Source organism: Tachypleus tridentatus, chromosome 2, assembly GCF_004210375.1.
Source record: "Tachypleus tridentatus isolate NWPU-2018 chromosome 2, ASM421037v1, whole genome shotgun sequence".
NCBI classification, from domain to species: Eukaryota; Metazoa; Arthropoda; class Merostomata; order Xiphosura; family Limulidae; genus Tachypleus; species Tachypleus tridentatus.
In genome coordinates this window covers 101,889,494-101,899,678 of record NC_134826.1, presented here as the reverse complement: position 1 = coordinate 101,899,678, position 10,185 = coordinate 101,889,494, and positions in this window count along the sequence as shown.

Sequence of the window (10,185 nt, the reverse complement as noted above, 5' to 3'; positions counted from 1 at the left end):
TTCACGTGCTATTCTTTCCACAGAATATACATTCATTAGGATTTGGTGCCATGTTGTAATTCAGATTCGTAAAATGTTTCGTCTAATTTTTCTCTGAGACAGTCTTAAAGTTTTCACACTGGGAATGAGGATATCTCTCCAATTGTTTGTGAATTATAAATATTTTGTCTGTACACTAAGGCACATGTCCTTTCTTAATTCGATGTTTCACCTTATTAATTACAACTTGAACATCCACTTGGAATCGCAATTTCACTTTTATGTTTGGTTGTAGAGAATTTTCCATACCACAATCTGATTAGTTTGATTAACACATACACTGCTGGCCAAAATCTTAAGGCCAATGAACATAAAGAACAAATATGCATTTTGCGTTGTAAGACTCAACCACTTATTTGAGTAGAGCTTCGAAATATAACAATAAGAAAAGGGAAAATAAAAAACCTTTTAGCATTTAATAGGGAAAATGTGAACACTATGAAATTAGCCTAAATACTAGTTGGTCAAAAGTTTAAGACCATACTGAAACGAAGCGTTAATCGGTAAACACGTAAAAAAATTTAGTCATTTGTGTTCAAGCATTAGCGTTGTCAATATCTCCATTGACATCTCCTGTGTTACATTGGGTAAAAACATGGCAAAGGCTAAACAGTGGACAGAGTTTGGACGTGGCAGAACGGTCGAGTTGCAAAAGCAAGGTCTCTCTCAACGTGCCATCGATGGTGAGATTAGGCGTAGTAAACTGTTGTTGCAAATTTCTTAAAAGACCCTGAGGGATACGGAACGAGAATTTAAAGTGGTCGGCCCAAGAAAATTTCGCCGGCGTTGAGCAGGAGGATTCGATGGGTTATCTGGCAAGACACCAGCAGATCGTCGAACCAGATTAAGGCCCTTACGAACGCAGAATGCAGCTCAAGAACAATAAGACGGCATCTACAAGAGAAAGGCTTTAAAAACCGTAAACGTCTTCAAAGGCTACGCCTCCTTCCACACCACGAAACAGCTCGGTTAAACTTTGCTGAGAAGCACCAAACATGGGACGTAGAAAAGTGGACGAAGGTTTTGTTCTCTGATGATAAAAATTTTAACTTGGATGGTCCAGATGGCTTCCAACGTTAATGGCACGATAAGGATATCCCACCGGAGTCATTTTCTACACAACATAGTGGAGGAGGTTCCATCATGATCTGAGGTGCTTTCTCCTTTCATGGAACAATGGAGCTTCAGGTTATATAAGGGCGTCAAACAGCAGCTGGCTACATTGACATGTTGGAGAGAATATCCTCATTGACTGAAAGCCCTCGCTTGTGTGGAAAATGACTGGATATTTCAACAGGACAACGCTGCAATCCATAATGCCCACAGGACAAAGGTTTTTTTCACGGCGAATAACGTGATTCTTTTGGACCATCGAGCATGTTCGCCCGAACTGAACTCCATTGAAAATGTTTTGGGGTGGATGGATGGCAAGGGATCTCTATATAAATGGACGTCAATTCCAAACAGTGCATGATCTTCGTGAAGCAATCTTCACTACTTGGAATAACATTCCAGCCAGCCTTCTGCAAACGCTTATATCGACCATTCCAAAGCGAATGTTTGCAGTTATTTGCAATGACAGCCGTGGAACGCACTACTGAGACTTCTGGTTGGGTATTTCCTACCCTGTTTAGGACTTGGTATGGTCTTAAACTTTTGACCAGCTAGTATTTAGGCTAATTTCATAGTGTTCACATTTTCCCTGTTAAATGCTAAAAAAGTTTTTACTTTCATTTTCCCTTTTCTTATTTTCATCTTTCGAAGCTCTACTCAAATAAGCGGTTGAGTCTCACAGCGCAAAATGCATATTTTTCTTTTATGTTCATTGACCTTAAGATTTTAGCTAGCAGTGTATCTATCTCGTTTTAATACTGCAGTGATATGTCCAATGATAGGCAATGACTAATTTTGAATACTTATGGGTAAAATAACGCCACATTTTAACTTTAAGAGTACAATAAAATGTTCAGTTATAAAGGCTTTTATTTCATTATGAGTAGTAAAGAAGTGAATGTCTTGTTCCATAAGATAGCATTGAAATAGTATATCAGTAAATTCTGTTCCAGTATACAGTTTATAATTTTCAACTCTGTCTGAAATTTTTTTAGAAGGCCTTTATGTGTGTCCCTTTTTTCACACCTTTCAGTGGAACAACTCAGTTTTATTTTGAAAATACGTTGAAACATGTCAGCAAAGGCTTAAAGTGATTATTATAGTGACTTAAACTAGATGTATGGATCTTTTAAATCAGTCAGCCTCTGCTCATCAATACAAAAAAGCCATCACTCTGTTTCTCGAGAATCTCTATCTTATATGTTTATGTAATGTATAATTGTTCTTGGCATTCTAACCAGTCTTTAGAACAATGCTTTTATTGACCTCTATAAATTCTGTGTACTCTGCCACAGTTAGCAGAATGTAAACTATTATAATATAAAGATTATAGAGTTTTATCCATATTATTTGTTACATCTGATGAATTTGAACCAACTTTATCTATTTGGTTTACCGTCGCTAGTAGCAGTTATAATTTGTCATTTACAAAAGGCAAAATTAATCTTAGTCAACTAAGATTCAGTGGTTGAACTTCAAAATTATAGCAGGGAATTAGGAAAATATATCTCAAAACTTTAATTTTCTCACTACACTTGAAAAACACAGTCATAAAGTTTTATTTTAACAAACTAATCACATTCCACAAATACTCAATAGTTCCATCTTCTTAAGCTATTTTGTGAATATTCTATGTCACTCAGTCACGTTCCTCGCAATCTATGTCTGAAATAAATTCCTCCCCAAAAATTGTTTAAATAAAAACAAACCTATATATAATCACTCTATAAACATTTGAATGCTAGTTCTTTGATAACGAGTGGTTCGTCCTTCATATAAAATCTGTCAATATCTATCACAATCAATATAATCACAATGTATGAACACATATCACTTGGGCACGTGCACTACAATCTTAACTCCTAGAAATAAACAGCTCTTAAACATTTGCGGTTTCCAATAAATGATTAGATATCCCAAAAAATGTTGAGTTGCACCTCGATAGGCTTCTGTTTGACGCGTGAAAGAAAAAGTTTCTCACTAAAACATTCAGTTGAGACTTGTCTCTCACGTTCTTAATCAATATTATATAATAAAAGTTTAAACTAATGTTACGCTTTTTTCTGCCTTGATGAAATAGATTCTTTACAATATAAAGCACAGATAAATTCAAGTGGTGACCCCCATGTAAAAAAGTTGGGAACTCTTTTATTTTCTTCATTTTCATCCATAATATCGTCATTTATAAAACGATTTGGCTTTTTGGGTTGAACACAATCAAGAAAACTTTCTGGTAAACCTTTCGATAGAATGAATAGTATGAATGATTTGCATTAAGTTGGCATATAACTATTGAAATTCACTATAAAATCATTTAATGTTTTCTGGAGAAGGTAAATAATATCATGATAATTTAATAACAATTGTAACAAACTGGGTTTTACTGCTTACAGTTTGACCTGCCACTAAGCAAGTGAAAGGATGTTGTAGATGGTAATCTATATTAAAGAAAAATGGTAATATGTCCAATATGATTTATTTTAAATAAAAAAAATTCAGGTTAACTTGAGGATAATAACATTTACATCACCTTTTTGAACTTCTTCATTATAAAGGAATTCTGTCTTCCAAGGTATGGAAAGCATACATGTAAAGACAGGTTAGGTGTAACAGGTATTTTAGGTGGCTTGAAAAACACATTTTTTTTTTAAGAATTAGCAAGCCATTTACTCCAAGAAATACTTAGATTCGCCACTTCAGAAAAGGATGTTCTATATAAAAGAAATTTATTTGTGAAGGACCTGGTAGGAAGAAGTGAGGTTTTAGGCTCTATTTAGTAGGGAGATTAAATTTGAAAGAAAAGGTATAAAGCTTTCAAACATGGTGAAAAGACCAGTAAACGTATTTTAAAGATAGACAGAAGTAGAAGAACCATTAACGAGAACATTTAGAAAATAAATTTCGTATGTGAAATGTATAGAGTGGTTTTGTCAGTTAAGATAGTCAAGAAATCATGGAATATCATGTTCATGGCGTAAAAATATGGAAACTATGATTAACATATCTTTTGTAGAGAACAGGCTTGAAAGTTAAAGGACAGTTATCAGTTAGTTCTATTCAAGGTGAGAGGGAAAATATTGGCAATTGTTAGTCTCAGGAGAGAACCTCTAGCAGCACTCTCTATCCATTCGTATAATGTTTTGTAGAAAATCAAAGAAAGTCTTTAGTCAAAAGCTCAACAAAATATTTGAAATGATATTTTGAAAGTCTACTGATAAGAATGCTTTTAGCAAAGACATTATAAAAAGCAATGTTAATATAGTTTCGTATGAGGGAATATTAGTTAATATAGAAGAAATATCGAAACTAGCTATCACGAAATTTTTAAGGGAAAGTATTGAATAATATCGCGTGGAAAATGAAAGAATTTAAGTGTTGTAAATTATAATTTAATGAAAGGTTACATCATGGGTACAAGTAAAGTAGCTAAGTTATAACTATGAACACCGGAAGTGGAACGCATAGATTGTAGTGAGGTGCCTGGTTTGTGAACATTTGGCAGACATATAATACTCCAGGTTGATGGCCTGTAGGATAGAAAGTATTGTATACACAATAATTACGTCTGTGTTTTTCTTTATTATTAATCTACTTTTATCAAAAAATTAAACGATTGCTGGTATACTTCTCCGAAAGTACAGAAATTATTGTCTCAAAGCCTGCAGTATTGTTTTAAAAAATGGGCTACAAAACAAAAAGTTGTTCAGTTCCAATTGAAAATAGGAAAAGCTGTAACATAAAGATGTAATCTAATCTTCCATTTAAAGATTTTGCTGCTTATGTTCGCGCACAAGGAGTAGCTTATGACTATAATTTACATGAACAAACCAAGTGTTATCTGAAGAGAATGGTAGAAACAAAGTTAGGAAGGAAAAAAAAAAAGAACTTAACGTATTTCTTGACAACATGTCATGCGAAATATGAACCTGAATTTCTGAAAATTCTACATTAAAACGAGAAAGTGGAAAATGTAAGGTATGCTTATAGTATGAATACTATAGTTATTTCAGTACAAATGATATAACTAAAATAGTAAAGATGAGTCTGGCAAAAACACCACAGTTTATACATTGTGGTCAGAGAAAGTGTGTAACAAACAATACTAGAAAAGTCGTGATTGAACTATAGGGTTGTTGTTTTGTTTTTGAATTTCGCACAAAGCTACTCGAGGGCTGTCTGTGCTAGCCGTCCCTAATTTAGCAGTTTAAGACTAGAGGGAAGGCAGCTAGTCATCACTACCCACTGCCAACTCTTGGGCTACTCTTTTACCAACGAATAGTGGGATTAACCGTAACATTAACCGTGGAGGCCACGGCTGAAAGGGCGAGCATGTTTAGCTCGACGAGGATGCAAACCCGCGACCCTCAGATTACGAATCACACGCCTTAACACGTTTGGCCATGCCGGGCCTTGAACTATAGGGATGATAATAGTTATTATGACATAACTAATGTATGAGAAAAGTGATAAACACAAAAATAGAAATGTATTGCATAATTAATATTACTGATAAGTATCATTTTAGACTTGAAGAAAATAAATAAATAAATAATATTTATATACACATGCATACACATATATATATATATATATTTTTTCTAGAGAAAATTAATATTAATAGAGTTAAGTAAACAAACTGAAAAGGAAGTACTGTGTTAAACAACAAATTCAAACCTCTGACTAATTACATTAGTTTGTTATAACCAAAAACACGCCGAAAATAAAATAAAAAGCAATAAAAAATGCTGTACTAATTGAAAGGATCCTAGTGTACAAGTTATAATGTGGGATATTAAATGTACCCTAGGTTTTGGAGGTGACTGAGAAAATAGGACCTACATTGAGGTGCGGATACACAGTATATCAGTCTTAACATCTATATGTAAAAACGGCTCGTTTGGGTTGAGATTTGTTTTTCGACCTTCTTCGGTCATCGTCAGGTTTACAAAGAAAGAAAGAGGTAACTGACCGGAAGCTGACCACATGTTTGAAAGGGGTTGTGTAACCGAGTGTCGGAATACCTCTTTCTTTCTTTGTAAACCTGACAATGACCAAAGAAAGTCGAAACGTTGTTCGCTTCTCTACGTAAATATATATATAAAATTTCTCAACCCAAACGAGCGGTTTTTACATATATATTTCTCTACAAGTGGGTTTTCTCGACATCACTGATCACAGTCTTAACATCCATTCACTAGTCTAACATAAAGGAAAATGAATAACAATAGAAATAATAGATATAGAAACAGAAATTAGGAGAGCGAGATATGAGTGCTAAAGCTTACAACGTCCCATGTCTATATCATCCTTCACTGCCTGTAGACAGTTGTGGGAAGGTGACTGCTCTCTAAAATAAATAAGAAGTAAAAATAATTGAAAAATTAAAATAAGAATAAGAAAATAAGGTACTACCGTTTGCGGGTAAATAAGTTAAATAAACTTACCTCTTGAAGTTAACATTCCAGCCCCTGCTATGGTAGAAAGGCACTAATTGAAAATCTAGACCAACAAATCAGGGCTTTTTATATTAATTAAATTATATGATTCAGTCTTTGTTAAAAGGTTCTAACACATTTCGAACCATAACTATCAGACATAATTCTCGGCTTCTGACTGGTCAGTTTGGTTATTTATTATTGCAACTATAACTACCACTGAGTCGCTAACAGGCTCCCGAGACATGGCATGTTTGTTTCTTCAAAGTGGTTCACTGTCCCATGCATAAGAACTCAAATCATCTAACTTCTGCAAAGTAATATGCCTCACTTCTAATTGGTCCACCTTTCGAAAGCGCTCGGGTTATAAGGGTGTCTATTTCAGTTTTATCAAGACTTCTTGGACCTACGTGTTATCAGCACATCATGTTTCTTTGTGTATTCATCCACTTGTTGCTTCATGTGACGAATTATTTATATTTGTTATAACACCACACTCTCTGATGTGCAATATTTTCATAAGCCTACTCTAGTTTACTTTGTTACTTGTTATTAACAGAGTCGTGTTTATTCTGTACTGATACAAAAAATGGTTAGTTTTGTTATCTTAGTTATAGTTTGGAATGTGCTTCCAATTACCTCAAGTACGTCACAGCGATCTATTTCAGACCTTATTTCATTTTTCTTGTTTTGATTATCGGCACTCAAAACTTTCATAACTTCATATGGAATTATATTAATCTTTTACATTTTATCGTATATTTTTATCTTCAGCCTTCACACAGTTTTCAACTAATTTGTGATGCAGCAAATGTTTTAATAGCCATGGACATGGATTCACCCATGTTTCGCGATTTTAAGTGTGAAAATCATTTTCACAAAAACCCTACTGCTAAACCTAATTTCCAATGGATTATAGAAGATAAAGAAAAAAAAATCTGAAGATCGAAAAGTAAGTTCGACTCAAATGTAAGTATATTGAGAAAGCCAAGGGCAATGGTATAAATATCTTTCCTATTACAGGGTATTTTGCTACTAAAACTACTAGATGTACTATTTGTGTGAACACTTCTGGTAGAATCATCTAATATCATACCCATGGGAGGATTTTCTCAATCTGAAAGCATCATATCAAAACCAACGAGTGTGCAGCTCAAAAGATCTGGTTACAGAATCTTTCATAACCTTTTTAGTTCCAGTTTTAGCGATAAGCACGATAACCATGATGACAATGATGATGATTACTACATCTATGCACTACCTAGAGCATCAGCTTCAACTATGGCATTTATCTCTTTGACAGCTCTAGAGTTAAAGACTGAAAAGATAAAGCTCCCTCACAAAGCCTTCGACTAAGGTAACAGAGCAACTTACAGTAAAGAAGATATCAAATTTTAAAACACCATTGTTAGGAGCAGATGGCCAGAGGCCTAAATACTATATAATTTGCATCTCTAAGAAGATTTTCTCTGTACCTGAAAAGCTCTTGTAGGAGGCACAGAAAATATTCAACAAGCCATTATAGCTAACTAAAAATTTTCAACTGAATTGGAGGATTTGCTGTTAGGGCTCCTTTAGGTGAAAAACTCCAACTTCTTAACTTAGTTCTATATAAGAACAGTAGCTTGTACATATGTAGTAATTTACTAAATGGTGCAATTTTATTTCTTACTGTAAAATGTATGTATGCTTAATTAAGATTTTCATGTACAGTGTGTATAAGTATGAAAAGTCGTTTAAATTGATGTTTCTACACTAAGTTGTGTAGTGCATATATATGTATTTTTGTACTTAGATTACGTTTTGAGAAATCTATAGTTTATATGTAATTATTTTATTGCATTAGAGGGTTTGCTTTTATTTAGATTAACTGACTTGATTCTTTTAATTGTGATACTTGATACTGTTGTTTTAAAGTGTAATATTCATATTGAAACTATGTTGTGATAAATGCTTTCTTTACGTCGCGGCTATTTTTAAATTTTAAAGTTTTCATCATCAAAGAGTATTTTTGCAATGAATGAATTTCAATCTTAAAAGCATTTCATGATATTATTTACCGAAAGATTATTATTTTGTAGTGTTTTTCATTATTCTATATATGTATATTTTGTCAGACACCCACCCCTTTTAAATGAGGTATGTGTGTGTGTGTGTGCTGTTTTTCTTATAGCAAAGCCACATCGGGCTATCTGCTGAGCCCACCGAAAGGAATTGAACCGCTGATTCTAGCGTTGTAAATCCGTAGACTTACCGCTATACTAGCGGGGGACTTTAAATGAGATAAGTAATCTCTATTAAAAGATATGTGTATTATTACCTATGTTAAAGGGTATTTCCTTCTTCATGTTTTTTATTGTTTTCAGATATGCATAGCATATTAGACTAAAGGGGTGAGTGAATCGTAAACCACGTTTTTCCTTTTTGTATTTGTAAAGTTGTTTTTTGCGTTTGTGTTTGCTAGTTTTGTGGTATGTTTATGCTGTATTCAACCATTTATTTGAGTAATATGTGCTTAAACTTGATGTTTTTGTTAGTTTTAAGTTTAGAAGCTGTTAGGCTGGGGTAAAGGTAAAGGGAAATGAAGATTTTCTATAGGATGGCGCTATTTGTGAAAGAAATCAGTTAACTTTAAATAGTGCATTAATTTTAATTTACAATGCATCCCCACGACAGTTTTGTTTTTAAGATTTAGAATGTTTCTTAAATGCCCTTAGATGGAATTACATTTATTAACTGTGGTGAAATTTTTGTCATTTCAAGGTGATATCACATGGGTGATAAAACGAATTTAGGCAGTAGGAAATGGTATTACATAGTCCCATTTGGTTAGTGATGGGATTGTTATGTAGTGTTGGATTTTCTCGGTATTAATCACCATTCTACTCATTCCCTTAGGAAATTATTTTCAAAGTTACCATTAATGTGACACCCATGGTACCTTCCCATCACAGTTTTTGCACTCTTTTAATACCCTTCTGCATTTCTTCAATCTTTTTGCACAATATCTCTGTATATATTCTATAGCCTTAGCAATGTTAACTTTAATGAGATTTCTTTATATTTTAACTCTGTTTTAAATAATAGGTAACTTTCTTTTACCTACCCCCACATTTTTTCAAGCCTTTCTAACTTTCTGTTCCCCTCTTCATGGTTTTTTAATCATTTTTTGTTATAATTTTATATCTCGTTCCTCCTTTTCTTTTTCAATTTTGTATCTGTTTTTTTTCCAATTTTATTCCACTCTTCTTTTAATATTATTTTTTTTCTTTTAATTTTCTTACTTGGTCAATGCTAAATTGGTAAGTTAAACTCTGGAAATAGATTTGTTAATTTCATAGCTGAAGCAATCCAAGAAGATCCTTCAATGACAAATAGCACAGCATTAATGGTAATAGACGAAGACTAAATAAGCTCTTCTATTCTATATTTTGTAGCATTGGCATTCTAGGTGGCACTTCTGAGTCAATTCAGAAAGCAATGTAGCTTCTTTAGTCTTTGTATTTAATTCTTTTGTTTTAGGATTTTATTTTGTTGTCTTTTTATTATTCAATGATGCTCTTTTCTGCCTTGTTTGTTTGTTTATTGTTGAGCGTAA